The sequence below is a fragment of the Botryllus schlosseri genome, chromosome 13 (assembly GCF_051294905.1).
Source record: "Botryllus schlosseri isolate E-star chromosome 13, Bs_hap1, whole genome shotgun sequence".
Taxonomy (NCBI): domain Eukaryota; kingdom Metazoa; phylum Chordata; class Ascidiacea; order Stolidobranchia; family Styelidae; genus Botryllus; species Botryllus schlosseri.
Window position 1 is genome coordinate 23295167 of NC_137248.1, and position 18604 is coordinate 23313770.

Sequence of the window (18604 nt, forward strand, 5' to 3'; positions counted from 1 at the left end):
TATTACTTTTGATTGCATTTTTTGGAGAGGGTGGTGCCTGGTGTCCATACTAATACCAATATACGTTGCGGTAACTCGCGCGCGGCGCGAAGAACAATTTTGACTAGCATAAATCTACTTGAAAATAATATTGTTTATGTTGATTTACGAAAAACTTTTGAGCTTGCTTCAAGCCTTCAAAATTCCGGACATTTAGGCATATTTTTGAAATTCCTCCCGGACGCAGATTTTTCTGTGAAATTCCGGACATGTCCGGGAAATTCCGGACGTATGGCAACCCTACGTTATGATAGCTCGACGTCCAGGACAATGCCTAAGTAGTGAACAATATTACTATTCGGAGTTAGATGGCCGTGAAGTACTAGCAGATTTTGAATATCTGTATACGCATTACGTATTGCATCTTTTGACACAGCTTGTTTCTGTTACACTCAACGCAGTTTAGTATACCAGGTTTCTAACTTTATGTAATCGTTGCCGCTGTCCGATATAATGAAATCTTGTCATTTCTGGATGCTGAACAGTTAGAGATTGAAATTGTAACACTGCAAAATTACCCCCACCTCAGTCTGCAGCAAACGTTTGGTGCCTTGTTGACACGGTAAAGTACAGTGGTGTATGCGCAGCAGCTATGAAGGTTGCAAGCGTCTATGGTTCAACTTATCGTTGTGAATCAGCCTTTTCGGACATGAACTTCATCAAAAACAAACACAAAACACGCTTAATCAATGCACATCTGGAACACTCACTCAGAATTGCAGTGTCAAGTTACATACCAGAGTACAGCGCACTAGTTGATATCATACAGTGTCAGGCTTCCCACTGACTGCTATAGAAACAGATAACATGATGTCCACTGTCCAGTCCTGCCCAGTGATATGAATATCAAAGCGGAAATACAGTGTGGTACGGGTAAACGGCGGGAGTAAATAGTAGCCACCGCTTCAATCGTTACGCAAAAGTAGCCCTCGGTTGCAAAAAGGTTGGTGACCCCTGCTATAGGGTAAAAGAAACAACTGACAATCGTAGCTAATGTGGTACACCATAGCCACTATATTATATTATAAGGCTATGGCTATACGGCCGGTCTCGTTGGTTACCACGGATAGGACTGATAAGTTAAAATATCAGTTTAGGATGCATAATATTGTTCGGGAAACTATAAATATCAGCACCGCATGCTCAGTTGACCATTTGTTAATGGCGGACATGGCGATCTGTCATAGGTTACAGTAGGTTATAGTTACGCGTTACTGCTTTTTCTGAGATTCGTAGTAAACAACCAACGCACAACTGTGACATCACAAGCAGCGTCTGGTTAAGTAAGTACAGTAAGTAGTGACCGTCACGTGGAATATATATCAATTTATACGAGATTAGATGGAAAAGAAAGGGACAAGATGTAATGATAAATGTTTCTGTATGATAAAATACGACCTAAATCAAACATTATAACGTGGCCAGTAAATATTATTGGTGGCATGTCAGCGGATGAATACCACTAATTTTGAAATCGTTCGAGTGTCGTATTATAGATTACTAACAGAGATGCCACTCCTGGGTTTTTCCACCCAGATCTGGGTTTTTTGAGCATCATCTGGGTTTCTGGGTTTTTATCCTTGAAATCTGGTTTTTTTTCAACATCCAGTTCGCCAGGTCAGTTTTGCGCTCGAAAATTAATTATTAGATTAGTATGGTCGCAATATCGTAAAATGCACGCACTTGAGTTCGCCATTGTCGATGGATTTTGCTGTTATTGTAACGACTGAGTGTTGAAAATCTATTTCACTACTAAAATGAGAGGCTTCGGCTTGATGCGAGGTAGCTTCATTGAATGGTAACTTCCAGGTCGCAGTAAGTCATGTTCATATAGGACGATTGCCAGTAGCGAACTCGGCACTTGGTGAACAATTCGGCATGTATCGATAAATGTCATGTAACTGAATGGTATGCAGAAGCACATGAAGAGACCAGGTGATGATCCGACTAATATAATCCTATTGTTATCCGAGTATATTTACAGTTCCAACAGGGACACTCAGAGAGAGAGAGAGAGAGAGATAGTTAGTTGGACACCCCTAGCAAGTTAATAGTAGTTGGACACCCCTAGCAAGTTAATAGGAGCCATTGGTTATCAGCACATTCAAACCCTGACGCTAAGTCCTTAACCCTAACCCTGAATTTCATGATTCGGCAGTTATTTATTTCCACTATACATTGGTATGTCTGTGATTACTCCAAATAAAAGTGATTGTCGTAGGATTAATCGCAAGCTACTTTCAATCTGTTCAGGTTTCTGAAAATACATGAAATCATCCTTAGAAATAGGGAATGGAGGACATTGTATTGAACTTTTGCAGCGCGATGATATAATTAGTACCGGTACACTATTAAGTATTCACGCTGCGCCCCAATTGTTTCATTGCGATGTGTCGAGAGGAAAAAAACATGTTTTTTGTGCGATTCGCAGTGTTAACCAAGCGAAATGTGTATTATGAACTGTTGTAAATTCAATATCAAAGGCTTCAATGACTGTATGAGTGTATTCGACGACTATCAGGCTCCATTTTCACAGCTATCTCGTGTCTTTTGAGTGAAATATAGGATCTGGGTTTTTCTGGGTTTATTTCGCCTCCAATTCTGGGTTTTTCCGAAATATCCCAGTGGCATCTCTGATTACTAACCTAGGTTAGTAATCAATAGTCGTATCGTCGTCAGGCCATTATTGAGTTTGAGATTTGAGCAAAGGGTGGAGCGCCAACCGCCAATATGGAATCGGTGTCTCGCTAAACGCACCGGGATTCCAACCCGGGTGGAGCGAAGCTTGTGCTTGAAGAACGTGGATCGTCGAAGATTCCTAGGAATGCTGAATGGGATACGCATCGCAAAAGGTTCAGTACTACATAGTATTTGTTATCGTGAATATCTACGACTGTGCACACCACCGGGATGACTTTGATTTCATTATTGAAATATTTCATTCGCCACATACTCCGCCACAGAGGATTGAAACTGTTGGCTTGTTCATGTAATTTTCGGGCCATAGCATAGAGATGTTTCCACTGCTGGATTTGTTTGGCACACATGCCACCTCTCTGCTCAGTTAAGTATCGATTTCCAGACGTCGTTTTCCGAGATAGCGTTGCCAGACTTTTTTTCGCCTTCGACCGGACACGCGTGAACGATTTTGTCATGACAACACGACGCTGTTGTCGCTATTTCGTCACTGACCTACAAAGTAGACGCAGTTCTCACTGATTTATTTCAATGCAATGAATACCCTCAGCTGATCCACACTCTTTGAAGATGACACAATAGATATATATAAATCCTTGAAGATACCCGGAACGTTCCTATGCCCCACAGAAGCATATTTGCAAGACGCTACAAACCCTTTCGAAATTTATGAAGATAGGTTTCACAGCAGGCGAACACGTAAGTGCAGGCCTGAAAGAACAAAAGAATGCAACTATATCAACATATTTTAAGGATTTATTTCCAATTCGCACAATTTTCACTTCCCAAAATACCCAGACCCACCCGACATTTTCTCCCTTAAATATTCGGTATTTCTTGATTCCTATAGCTTATTGCTGCTATCGTTTAATGGGCTTCAAGGTATAGCGACTCCATCCCAACGCTGATATTACCATGCAGGAACTCTATATCAGCTGATCGACGGTCATGCTAGGGGACTGTTCAAGATGGTTCGTCTATTTAATTGTGGGAAGAGCATGCGTAATATTAATAATAATCGTTAAGCTGTATTTTTCATCTGAACAAGTCACACACAATGTAGAATGCGATAACACGCAATGCGATGTAGTGAACAGAAATGAGGATATCGACCGACACGCATAGTTGCGATCTTTTTTTTTATACTGACATCCACCTCGGAAGAGAGTGCCCGATGTCACAGTTCTTTTCGATGTTGATCTTTTTGAAGCGGCGGCCCTTTCCAGTTCTTTCCATCCCTTGTGAGTGCTTTCTTTCGTCTGGTATTTTTTGTCGCCGTAAGAACGGCGACGGCGGGGGATGCTAGCGCATTGAGACTGCAGAAGTTACCATTCCGGTATACGGACATGCCGTACGATAAGAAGTCGGAGGGTACAGAAGTTAATTACCAATACAACATCCGTCCAAGCCCCACTGATGTCATTCGCTCAACAGAACCTCACATCACGAAATAGTGTGCCTACGACAATACCGGTACTCCGGTATTTGGCGGGTGTTGTCTGCAGTTGGCTGCTCGGCCGTGAAAATTGACACTTAAGTCTGGTGGTGCGCTGACTTAGATTTGAGTGCCGATCTGGACGCATTTGAGTGTGAGTATACCTTTTTGGCGTGAGTTGAGTAATGAAATCGTTGCTGAGTAGAGACTCGCCACTCAGCAGAGAAATTGGGCTCCACCCTTAGGCTGGCTAAGTAATTGTAATGTGACCGTGATTAGCAAAAAGGTTGCCTATCTCTGTATTAGATGATGTGCTCTTTTTGACGTGACGATAAGTGCAAGGGGGCGCAAACTTTTTGGCCATCGCCGAGGGTGGCGCATGTCCAAAAAGGTTGAGAACCGCTGCATTAGATAAAGTAAGTCATGAATCTGTGCTATATCATGTAAAAGGCGGAGCCGTCATCACAGAATGTACCAGTACCGGTACTTAAAAAATTGTTGTTTTTGTTAGCCTATTTGTCTTAGTAGTTATTGTAATGTCATGTCTAGGTTAGGAACTTTGCTTAATATAGCGACTTACGCATGAGTTCTTTTTAGTGGAACTGCAAGATACTAGTGACACAGAAGGAATGAAGACGAGAAAAAGAAACAATTGGAAGTTTATCCGGCGGTGGAATTAATTCACCTTTTCTTGGGACCACTTGTGCTATATTTGCATTCCTCCTAAGAAGAATTAGACCTCCAGCAGCAATACTTTTTCATCGTGAATCATGAATGAATATACAGTTGTCCCAATGTCGTTTTAGAGCGGTATTTTGGCATCGCGTTGCTTTGGGATAGGTATGGATGTACGTGAATTTAGAAGCTGGCATGTAATCTGATTTACAAAGGACAGCATGTAGGGTTGTAGGTACTAGGTAGGCGGTGAAATTACAATCTCGCTCGTAAATGTACAGGAGAGAATGTAGATTGAATATACCAGAAGTGACTGTAACATTACAGTATGGCGTGTAAAGCTAGATTACCGGACGGGTGTAAGTTGAATTTACATTGAGTGACGGTAATGTTATATTACTACCAAGTGGCTGGCCACCCTGCTTCCAGACATTTCGCGGTAAATCGAGGTAATTTTTTATGTGTGTATGCCAACGATCTAATTCTAATGTATGGAAACAATCCCCGCCCCGTGTACAGACAATTCGCATGCTTACGAGATTGAACTCCGATTTGAAATCAGCATAACTTTGTTTCAGTTGTATTTCTTTCTTAAAATTCAATTTCTAACTTTCCGCAAATTGAATAATCCTAGCTTTAAACTGATTTGTATAAAACGGTGTAGCTATAATTTTAAATCTAATCCCACTCTGCTTTCCGAAGGTTTTTGTCTTCGGCATGGGCCTAGCGCGTTTTCCTAAGTTTACACCTTTGCATGGTCTCTGTAGAATTGCAGTTGAACGCTTTGGTTTTCATGGGCTACCTTCAACGTCCTTTTACCTCAACCGTTACTGTGAAAGACTTGTTCTGCATTGAACTGTTGCATATCAAGTTATGTGTCCTGTACCAGGAGTTATTGAGTTTTTAGTAAAGACATGAATTCGAGAGTTCGGTTTTCTGGGGTTTTACCGATACGGAAGATGGGGTGAGTGTCACAAGTGAATCTTCAATTCACCACCAAGTCAATTCCAAGTCATTGTGTTTACTGTTCAGTATCAAGTCCATGTAAGGCCCAACTAAAATCTATAAAACTCTTTAGTGACCGGAAACTTCGAGATATATACATTAGGGTTGTTTAGAATTGACCGACTTTCAAAAAGTCATGGTTTCCAGTCTGTTTACCATGCCCTAACATATTTAAGCTAATTTTTTCTTTAACTTATCCGTTGCATCTGTGTGCATGTTGAGCTGGAAGAATATCGGCTGATAATTGGGGATTCCTCTAGAATTTGAGTGCCGCGATTTTACCTAGCCCAGTGGTTCCCAACCTTTTTCACCTCGCGGACCGGTAAAATTCCAAAAGATATTTGGCGGAGCGGTGGACCTTAAAAAATTGAAATGAACCCCCAATCTAATGTCTGCAGCCGTTTTTCTGCAAGTATGGTACTACAGAGAAGGGTGGCCAAGCTTTTTGCTATTCACGGACACATTTCGATTACTTATACGGCCTACGGCCGCAATCCAGGTCATAGTCGCAATTAACTAACTAGACACCAAATACTCATCTAAAACCGTCCATGTCGATTTCTGGTGAACTCCGGACTAATCTACTTTTTCATATCGTCTTACTATACGCATCGATATCGCTACATAAAGGTCATATTATGAATAATGACTGGGGTCCGTCATGGTCGCGCAGAACGCGAAAATTATTGCAGATTCACGAAGGAATTTCGTCATTAATATTCGTAGTTTCACATATTATAATCAAATATATTTATCCTTTCTCAACCAAAGTGATAAGATTCATCGGTAGAGTTGATGGAGGGAGTGTTTTCGAAAATTCAGAGCACATGATGCATCTTCGGGTGGGCAAATTGTCAGTATAGTCATTTTTGGGGCGTGTTCTTATTTCTTGACCTCCCATAAGGATTGTCGGTATAGTGGAAAGATATGGAATCTCCCTAACGTACCATGTTCGCATCGGTACTGCGGGGCTCGGATTGTAAAGGGCGCTACGACTATATTAAAATAGTAAAAGCCGCATTGAATCGCGCCTAGTGCAAAGACAATTTAAAGATTAAATAAAATATCTCGAATATTTGGGAGTCCATTCGTAAATTAAATTTTCATATCGTCGACGGCCGCCAACACATGCTAATTGGATTACGTGTCCACGGCCGCACAGATTTCCTTCTGGGGACGCAGGTTGGCCATGCACCCATGAACTGGATAGAGAAATTGTGAGGGCTTTGGTCGTAATTAAATAGGTTTTTGATGTTATTCATTTGATTTTACGGTAGTGTCTGCTGATTGCTGATTCGAGGTAAAATTGACTTGCTTAGATAAACATAGGCTATAATTACGCGCCGAAGGTCGTGGATTAACCGACCGCGCCAACTGGAATAATATTTTTCTCTTCGACAATGTCCAGAGATGAAGCGTTATGGAGTAGGATCTCACCTTGTCGAGCTATCTTGCTCATTTCCCACTACAATACCAGCCGTAGCCTACTACGAAAACACCTGATTACAACGATATCTGGCCATCCACAAAATTAACGAGCCGAGAACGAATGATCGTGCGGATTGCGCGGTTTGGCGAGTCGCAAATGTCGTCACCGGAGACAGCTTGGACTTTAAGTCAAATCGAACATGTTTCCGGGTCTAACATTACCTTACGAAGTTCTGCATCAGTTTAAAATTTGGCGATTTATTTATTTCACCATGGACAGGCATTCAACATCTTGCATCTTGAAAGTAAGGTATGAAATTGTAATATACCTCGTGGACCGGCACCGGTCCGCGGACCGGCGGTTGAGAACCACTGACCTAGCCTACTAAAATGCCATATATTGCAGGGTTTAAGCAGCTGTTGTGGTTTGGGGTGATGCAAAACCTCACTGTAGACATTTTTCTGAATTCAGAACACCATTTTCATATTGCACACTACCTTGAAAATCTCCAAACTTACCTAAAACTTGGCATAATTATGCACAATTCACCATGTAATAGAATATAACTGTAAATGCACCGTCGAATTGCACAGCGACATTGTAAATATCTCATTATTCAATGAAACGTACGAGCACAACGGGGAAATGGATAACGAAATAACATAACAAACAAATGGAGTAATTCGACAAAAATCCAACACCAATCAGGTGGATGAATGGGCTTATTTTCCGAAATTTTGAATTCTTGGCGGAGATCTTCCACGGCTTGTAAGAGACTGGCATCTGTTCTCTATCGCCAGATATGTACAGTGCATAACGTGGTCGTTATTTAATTCCATCATATGCGCTGCTGTGTCGTTAAGTTCTTGGCCAATATTCACGAATTCCCAAGCACTCATGAATAGGGCTGGGCAAAATTGAGTAGCTGAGTGATTCGATTCTGAATCGCGTAATATGCTTCGAGTCGAGTCGAGTAATCGAGTAATACTCATTATGATGTCATAACAAAATGCAATACGACAAAGTTCAAATATGTAATGTTTATGCCACGACAAAGAATACACTGCCTGTTATCCATCTCATAAATGATACTTTGGTATTTTTCGATCATACCGATTTCATTCCACTTGGTAACAATATTGTGGGATAATCATGAATTCTGAAATATGCCAAGTCCAGTACCCGCGGTCGTAGCTTTCTACTATGTTTGTTATGCTACGATACCGTCAATCAAGGTTTCAAGGCCTCAACAGTGGAAGATAGTATAGAAACTATAATTCTCTTTGATTAATTAGCTTTCAGTGGCGACAAGCGTATAATTTTAGTACTTGAAAAAAACGTCTTTACTACTCGACTCGAATCATTAAAATTAATACTCGATTCAGATTCGAGTATTCGAATCATTGCGCCCAGCCCTACTCATAAAACGCGGATCACCATGCCATTCTGACACTAGAAGACTCCACCTGGTGGTGTTTCGCAGCTATATCATCAATAGGAACCGTGATTCTATCCCAATCAAATACACAATTGAAAATATCATTCATTGAATAGGTTTACAGGAGCTCTCAGAGTCATAAATGTGGATGAATTAGCAGGTCCGATCGAAATCCATGCTATGGGGGGTGTCAGCTGCCTGTGAATAAGATATAGATGTGCTCTAGCTGTTAGTTCACCATCGTTACTTCATGCTGCTGCATGTCGTCTTCTGGTTATGTTCAGTTCAGTCTTGTTCTTGTTGTCGGATTTTAACTTTCAACACTTTATCTTTGCCGCCAATCGTTCAGGGTTCCTTTTCGATATCCCATAGCTTACGCGGTACAGCTACAAGCCACTTTGTGATGTTGCTACATATATTTAGTCAGAGACAGTTGAAGCAAACAGCCTTTTTGGATAAAGAAATTTGAAGGAATAGCATTTTATCATGATCAGGGGTCCTAGATAAGGAACGATTGGTGCCAAATATGAAGAATTGTTAGTTGAACTCGGGCAACAATAAGAAGACTGAACTGATAGCGGTGCACCGCAGCTGCAAGTGTCGAAGTAAACATACAGAGAACTCGTCTATATCTGCACTGCACAAGCAGCTGATTCTCGCCATACCAGTGATTTTGAAGTTGCGCATTCTTTATCCGATCATCCATCTAAATTTACTACTCTGAAAGTCACTGTAAACCAAATAAACGACATATATCTATGCCAGGTTTTTGAACGTTGATTTGCTTGAGACGTCTTCTTCGTTCACATTGATAGTATGGCCGTGAAACACCATTGTACGAGTCTTCCAGTTTCAGAATGGCATAGGTATCCGCATTTCATGATTGCTCGAGATTTCGTGAATAATGGTCAAGTACTTAGAGATCACGCAGAATGTATGATAAAATTAAACACCGACCACGTTATGTACATGTACATTGTACATACCAGACGACAAAAAACAGCAGGTATATCTCTCGGCAAACAGTTGAAAATTTCGTAAAATCAACCCATCAATCTAATTCGTATTGGATTTTTGTCAAATTTACCCACTTCTTTATTATGTTGTTTCGCTTCGTTATCCATCTCCCCGTTATGCCTTTACGTTTCATTGAATAATAAGATATTTAAAATGTCGCAGGTCGATGGGATGGTGCATTTACACTTGTATTCTTTTACATGGTGAATCATGCAAACTGATGCTCAGTTTCAGTTAAGTTTGGGGATTTACAAGGCAGTGTGCAATATGAACATGGTGTCCTGAACTCGGGAAAATATCTACAGTGAGGTTCTTCATCACCCCAAACCACAACAGCTGCTTAAAACCTGACATATATTACATTTTAGTACGTTAAGTAAAATTGCGGCGATTTCAATATCTTTTGACATCACAGACAGAAGGTCACGAAATAACATCATGCAACGAAGTCATTGTACGAACGGGTCCTCCCGAATAGGCCTATGTTTAATCATTATTTACGGGCTCTACAGTTTCCGAAACTCATAATTCAGCTCTACCGGAAAATCTGGTTACGTGATCAGAGAGGGTAAAATATTGATAGCAACATTCATGAAATTCCCTATCATATTGAACGATTCAATCATGAATCGTTGAAAATATTCGCGCAACGCGCGTTTTCGGTGCAATAGGGTGTCAATAAACAGTACAATAAATGTCGGTGATAAGTCGCGGTAAAAACGAACAACCGGATGGGGGTCTGGGACCAGAAGTGCGGTTTATCATCCTATGGGGGCCCGCGACGAATGTCTTGGGGGTCTGTCGAAGTGCTCTTCGGGTCCTGCGTATATCCCGTCACTCTCTCTACCGATAGTGTAGGCCAGGGGTCGGCAACCTTTTGCTAGTCGCGGGCCAGATTTCGGGTGTACAACATTTTGGCGGGCCATATTTTTTCTTAGTTCTATATTTTACGCTCACTTCGGTATATTATCCTACATTGCTGCAATCTCAATCATACCAATCCGAAGACACATATATTTACACTTCAATGACACAGAATAACTGTGACAATTGACTCAGCTTGTTGTGAAAGGTTTTCACCTTCTGGTAACAAGTCCGATGAAACAAGAATCAGACCCTATTCAAAATGGACTTCAGAAATACGTGATCTTAGCTTGCTCTTCGTGAATTTCATGGTTCAAAACTATTGTTCACATGCGTGCGTGCTTCCAAAAATCGATGCAATTTATTTTGCATTGCTGGTCAAGCTGGGATAAAGACCAATTTCAAGAACGTACTCTTTGTCAAAGTCATGCAGCGATATGCTCTTTGTATGAAATTTGTCATTCAATTCAACTGCATCGCATTTCAGAAAAGCCCATTTGAAATTTTCAGGCAATGGTATTGGCGTCCGCATTAACCAGAGTACTTAATAGTCAGAATTCATTTTGTAGAGAAGGAATGTCGGAAAAGCGGATGAATATTCAGTAGCTAAATTTCGTATCACAGTTACTAATGTAGTGTTAGTACTAGGTTTTCTCTCCTCCAGTATAGGAAAGTGAGCATAATTTTCTTTGTACTGTTGACATTGCCAGAGTCACAGATTTGTTTTGAATGTGCCTCAACATCTCATGTATTTAGTTGTTTTCCCCCTGAAGTTGCAAGTTCAATTTGTTCAAATGTGACGTTAAATGTACCAGGAAAGCAAGATGAGATACCAATTTTCGATTACAAGATTATGAGTCGGCGATATTTGTATTTTCGAGGAAAGTTGCTATTTCATTTCTCAGTTCATACACTCGTGTAAGCATAGCTGCTCGACTCAATGAGCGAACATGACAGATATAGGGCTACATGAAATCGCCATATTGATTCTCTGCTTCTAGTGATATCTGGCGTAACTGATTCAGTTGATGAGACAAAAATCATATCAACAGTTTTCACCATTGTGGCCAAAACACTATTCAGTTTTTTTTTTGTCTTGGCACACAATGCCTTCTAGAAAATCAAACTATAGACAGGCTAACTAACATACGGAGGCTAGTTATCTATAATTGAATAGTTTGAGATTCCGTCATTGCGTCTGAGATGCTCCAAGCATTTTTCAAGCAAAGGAAGAACACTTTTATTGTCACACCCCGTTAGAGTGATTAACCCTTTAAAAAAGCATGGAACACCTTCGGTTGCGAGATACACCCGATTGATAAGCACGATCCAGTCTAGTCTATCTCCATCTTCTACTTCAACCACCTTCGTTTTATGGCGTAACAATAGACAAATACGATGTAGGCTACTATTATATCGTAGCATTTTTTTCATGCAGCGCTGCACTGCAGATTGAAACTCATTATGAAGCGGCGGGCCGTATTCTTGTGATAACTAATTATTATGTCGCGGGCCGGACGATTTTGCTTGGCGGGCCGGATCCGGCCCGCGGGCCGTAGGTTGCCGACCCTTGGGTAGGCCTACTAATTTGATATGTCTGATTGGTTGTGGTAAATGTCTACCCCAGATGTCACCAACACGTGGGTCGCATGTGGCCCGCGATCTGATTTAAAGAAATTGCGGAAGAACGTTTAGTAAAGCATTTTGGAATGTTTACATGGAGACAGTTATCAAGCAAGTACCGTGTCTAGCTAACCCCGATATCGATTCTTTAGTCAGGAGTGGCCAATCTGCGGCAGTAGAAGGAAATTATGCGGCCGACGACATTTTAATATAACTAGGATGTGTTGTCAGCCGTCAATGTGCAAACTGAATTTACGAATTGACTACCCAATTAATGAGAGGTTTGACTTATTCTTGCAGATTTCGTCGCGTTGCGCGTGGTTCAATGCGATTTGGTTTACGACTTGGATATAGTGGTGTCCTTTGTAATCTGAGACCCACAGTGCAGATGCGATCTGCAGAAGAAAATGATGCGCCCCACAACGTAACACCAATTTGTAATCGTGTTATCCTCATCACGAAGGAAATTTGTTTTTGGTAGACCTACGTTTGGGCAAATCAAATATATTCATCGACAATCCTGATGACAGGTCAAGAAATGCCAGCCTGCAACCAAAAGGACTAATAACAATTGGTCCACTCAATGATGCAGTACAGGAATAATACCTTCCCCAAATTTTCGAAGACACATCAAATCTACCAGTGAATCTGATCACTTGGGATGAGAGGGGATATATATTTTAATGTAATATAGGAAACTATATTGATATCCCTGACGAAATTCACTCATGAAAATGGGAAACATTTCACGCCTGGCGCGGCCACAAAGCGATACCCGATGGCTGTTCATAAGATGACAACTCACGATATCCGCGCGCATAGTAGGCCGATATGAGTCAATAGATTAGTCCGGAAAAAGACGTTTTATCGTGGGCATTTGGCCTCAAGTTAGAGCTCATTACGATCAAGCCCCGGAATGCCGCCGCAGGCCACATAAGTAATCAAAATGTGGCCGTGAATTGCAGAAACGTTGGCCATCCCCGTTTTAGTTGCTGCAGCATTGTTGTATTAGTATTTCTGCAATAAAATATTACTTATTATGTGGTAACTATGTCCATCGCTCATGTTAGAGAGCACAGCGTTGTACTGACGTAGAGTTGACCAAAACGTGGCTTTTGAACTGCTTTGCCTACTTTTAACTCGATATTGAAGTCATGCGGCCCGCAGCCTCTACGAGGTTTGTAAAGTGACCCGCGACTTATTTTGAGTTGGGAACCCGTAACAAGTATTCAGTTTGATTGGAAAAATCTAAAGGTAATATTACGAATTGCAGAATAATCATCGCATTCTGATAAAAGTCAAATATCGAATGTGAGTCGCATAACTACGGTTGCGATATCGAGCTTCTTTAAAATATTACGTCCTTATTTTTACTCATCATCAGCGCCCACCACAGCCACAATAATAATACGTACGAGACGAAGACTAATTAGAGAATACTACATGTTCTTGCTGAGCCGTGACAATACCTTTGGCCTTCAACACGGCATTCCGGTTGCGAGAAATGTTATCGCTCTACTTGACGGGCATATGTCTCAAAATTGATGAGAAGAAATGGCACTGTCTAAATTCACTCGTAAGCCCGTGATATTTCACCGAAGTTTTGCGACACGTGAACTGTTCCAATTCTAAAGCTTGCATGCGCTACCGGCCTAGCTCGAATCTATATATTCCGATGGTTGTGGAATGCCATCATTTATAATCCCTCAGGAATTGATGATCTAGTTCGGGTCGATTTTGCAAATTTTAGCGTCTTCACAAAATCTGCTCATTTTTTTCTATGTCGGAAAGCTTTCTCGACCACCCCACCCAACCAATTTATTTTATCCTGAATATGCTAACATTTCATTGACGATTCCGTGAACGATCGGCTCGCCCTTTCCAAAGGAGCGCTAACGACAAAGTTGACCTCTAATCCGATCTATAACGTCAAGTCCATTTTAAAATTTCGTTGTGGTTCATAAATGAATAAATGATAGACATCACTAGATAGATATCGATTTCTTTGAAAATTGGAAACGTGGTCGAAGAAATCTGATTCGTTTTTGGTGGTACACCCATAACATGTGTCTTCCCATTCAATGCGCTATAGTCGATTACTGGTGGCATCAACGCTTTTATTAGCGCCGCGTTGTCTTCAATTGACATAGCGTCTTTGTTTGTTTGTTTGTTTTGGGGAATTCATGGTGTTTGTCGACTACTATGGTCATTTACACCAGGCCGATATTCTTCTTATTTTCCGTAACTGCCGACTTATAGCACGGCCCACCTCTAGGCTTTTTGTAAGACACCGCTGACGCGGATGAGGTGGCGAGGAGGAGCCTAGGTAAACCTCCAACACTTAGGTGTCGGAATTCGGTAGTCGACCTCGATTGGACTCGAACCCGCACCCATTGGTGTTGCAGCCGCGGATTATACCACTGCGCTATCTCGCCTTGACTGTGTGATATAGATGGGTTCTGAATTGGCACCGGATGCGATGACGTGGCGTGAAGCGCATCACACTCAATTCCATAAAGATGAGTCATGTGGAGTCAGGAGGATCGCTGGGTTGACCCAAGTCCGCGAACAGTCCGCGTCCCATCAGTCGAAGTTGCGGATCGTCTTCAAATATTCGCCGAACTAGACTTGGAAATGGAACATGATATAAATATCACGAGACACAACATTCGTAATACGCATACTTAACATTTCTGTACCCGAAGGTGATTGATACTTTAGCAAGGCGTTTTTATCCGGGCGTTGTGCCATACACAGGGCAACGAGTCATAATCCAAGGCAGGGGTGGGCAGGTATTTTTCCCAGCGGGTCAAATGAAACGTAGAAAATACTGTGGCGGGCCGACTGAAAAATTTTAGTTTATTCTCCAGTGTATTTTAATTTTAGTTCTAAAATCCATGTTAATACCTTCTCAGTGAATGTGTTGATGTTAGGTAATGAGAAAGAGACGGTTACTTGAAAACTATCTATCTGCCGTCATGATCCGAAATAATGTTAGATTTGATGCATTTTTGCCTCTATTAAAACCCTTATCCACGTTTTTCTATTAAGACTCTAAAACAGTGGTTCTAAAACTTTTTAAGCACGTCTCGCTTTATGATCGTGACAAATTCCGCGCCCCGCTTATGATGATGTCACAAAATATTAAAAAGTGCAACCATGTTGCTACCAATCCCAACGCATTGTTTGATGGTATGGAAGGTTATGACTGTTATGTGAGAATTTTGAGGTATTAAAGTCGGACAATTGACAGAGCAATAACTATAAGCGGTAGCTAAAATTTTTCGTGACACTCCGACTTCGCGCCCCCTCCCAGTTCAAGAACCACTGCACTGAAATGTATATGCAACAGTGCAAAGCTTATTTTCCTGATCGCTGCCTTCCGAGCAGTGTGCTGCTTAAATAGCCTAGATGCTGAGAGAATGTTGCAGTTTTTCGGAACTTCGTCCTCCCTTGACCGAGTGTTTCGTCGTTTTGTCATAAGACCGACTTTACATACTCGGCAAAAACTAAAAGGACGGGTTTACCACTGACTCCAGTATTCAAGTTTTTAGTGTTATAACGTCGAAACCTTATTTTGATTTCAGTTTTCTGATTTTTTTTGCATACCCGTTAATCCTTTATGGAAGATAGATATTATGAGTCATATACTAATTCCAACCACTGATTGACATGTTTTACGAATCAGGGATTTGAATACGTATCAGTTAATAATTGGAAACACATACCGTATAATGCGTAATCTGACAATCGCAACAAAGAAGGTTTGAACTAAACTATATCGAAAAGTGATTTATTTTGACTTTAATTGCTACTCATACTCTGCCACATTGCCTTTATTTTGAATTTGGAATACGCATGCGAGGTAGGCCTATACGTATACGTAGGCAGCGTAATCGTAGCACATTATTGAACACAACACACTCTAAATCCGCAAGGTCGTATTGAACACTTCATAACACTTTTTTCTGCGTACAGACACACTTTTTGGGCATATAAACGCATTGGGCCATTATCGTCGCAACGCTTCTGCGTATTTCTCCGTTTACATGTAACACTTCGCCACTGCGGCTTATTTTCAAGAAAATTTATACTTTGTAATTTATCATCAATTTCGCATTCATAAACTATCGGTACGTTTGGAGATCACATAAAATCATGGTAAATGTAAAATATTATTACTCAACTGACCCAACACTAAGTTTGAGGGTAATATTTCAATAAAATGTACATATTTCCCTGTGACGCAAAGGGGTCACCACCTTCGTTACGGTAGAGCGCGCCCGATTTCAGATTGGAATTTGAATTGGTGGTTCGTCAGGCTTCAGGCAGAGAGTAGGATACACGAAAAGACTTGGCAGAATGGATATATTGAAGCAGTTTCTGCTACCTGATGGCGTAAAGGATCATAAGATCCATGTACTGCGGATGTAAGGTATGGAAATGCGGTAAATGTTATTGAATATATGTAATGTGAGAATCGTCATAAAATGAGCTCGTTTTGACATTGCAGTAAGGTCATTTGTTTTAGATGTTTTAGTAGGCTACTGATATCCCTTATTCATATGAATGTTCTTTAGATGTTTTGTAGTATATCATTCGTCTGATCTTATTGCTGGATGATCGAGCTTCGAATCTGATAAGTGATAATATACCAGGCTGCGATCAGGTCCAGTACTACGGTACTGATGGGAAGCTGCTACCGGACTAACTTTTTGACATATAGATAAATGGATGTTCTCTCTATCCACACTGAAATATCCCTATGTAATCGATATTGTGGTCCATTGTGGACAAGTACTGCAATGTCAGCAATTGACTGCCGGTATGACAGCCATGCAACGGTTTTTATTGTTTTTCAACTGCAACACATTTTACACTGTATTGTTTATTCCAAGTGGTAAGGTGTTAACTAAAGCGATTTTTCTGACATGTCAAAATTTTGTCGAAATAGTACCGTTAGGTCAAAAATTGCCAAAATTGTTTACAAAATCAAAATTTTTTGGCAACTTGCATTTCATTTGTATCATAGATGATTGCACTGTCGGTGAACTTATCATTTTACAATTTACATCTTGTAGCCTACTTTATAGTCCTACCGTTGTAGACGGACCATCGTCTGCTCATTGTGAATCATAAACTGTCAAATGAAACAAATGCTCAACGTAGCTAACTGCACTATCCTAACTAAAGCGAGACTGCGTGGGCATTGGTTCTTCTATTAGAAACCGTGTGATGAAAAATTGCGATGTAGCAACTTTGTCATAATGAGAGAGAGAGAGGGAGAGTGCAGTGTACGCACAACTTCAGTGTTGCTGGCCAACAACTGCCGCTGGTGAACGTTCTTTCTTCATTCTTGCCAAGCTACTTGATTGGGACAGGCACTTTATACCCGAAAATGAAGAAAGTATCTTTCCTTGTACTACAACAAAGTTTTCATTATTTCTACCATAATACGAGATGTAACTAATGCTGGAATTCTTCACGGGTCCAGATTTCGATAAAATACGTTTTTTTCCTGTAAAAATTTGTCAGTTTTCATGCTAAAAGATTTTTCAGGTCAAACTACTTCGGAAGAACAGACAGCTCCAGCCAGAAATAAAGATAAGTACCGGTAGTACAATTCTAACATTATGTGAGAAACACCTAATTTAAGTACATGCGGTCGAAATTAAGTTTTTCATCGTCAAAGTATGTGTGAATTTGGAGTTTTTTTAGTCGAAATCTTCCCTTTTTAAGTCCAAAAAATCTCCCCAATAATAGCACAGCCAAACAAACAATCTTTTCAACAAACCATGGATCACAAGGGGTAGTATTTGTTTTTCCCAATCCCCAAATTTGACTTTTCTGAGTCTATTATGATACGGTATCTGAACTAAACTTTATTTTGCAGGTAGTATGTATTGAAATTGGCACCTTTTTGAAATGCATTTGCTGTATGGAATACTGGTAAGCATCACAGTGTTTTGTAAGTGAACTGGTATATCCTTAGAGAATGAATTTGATTCTGTTGCATTCGGTTATCTTCGTGATAAAGATTTTTATAAATGTTTGCTGATAAAATTTCGCTAAAATTGTTAACAATCCAGGAAGTATACTACCTGTGCCAGAGTAAAATTGGTGGTAACGTCATGTGCAACCTTCCATTCCATTACTTAATTATTCTATGAAAGACACCCTTCTGTCATGCACAACTTATTGCAGAAAACAACAACTGTATCCAGTTAGATATCTGCGTGATTACTGAGTAGTTCATTTGTATTGCGAATTTTTGCAACAAATATTTTCCGTTCAATAGTCTTGGATTGATCATCAAATTCGTCCAACTGATGTCGACTCTTTGAAAAGAGCCCCCTGGATCTACCGTGCCTGCGCTATCAGA

The 18604-nt window shown here is 40.6% G+C and overlaps 2 long non-coding RNA genes across 2 annotated transcripts in view; one reads left to right on the forward strand and one right to left on the reverse strand.

Moving 5' to 3' along the window:
- Nucleotides 1–18604, reverse strand: part of LOC145453786 (uncharacterized) — a 495978-nt gene that overhangs the window by 145441 nt on the left and 331933 nt on the right. The gene's annotated exons all lie outside the window — the stretch shown is intronic.
- LOC145454166 (uncharacterized) lies at nt 1547–4966 on the forward strand. The gene is made up of 2 exons (XR_013920071.1): nt 1547–2891; nt 4769–4966. It is a non-coding gene; the product is annotated as an uncharacterized LOC145454166 (long non-coding RNA).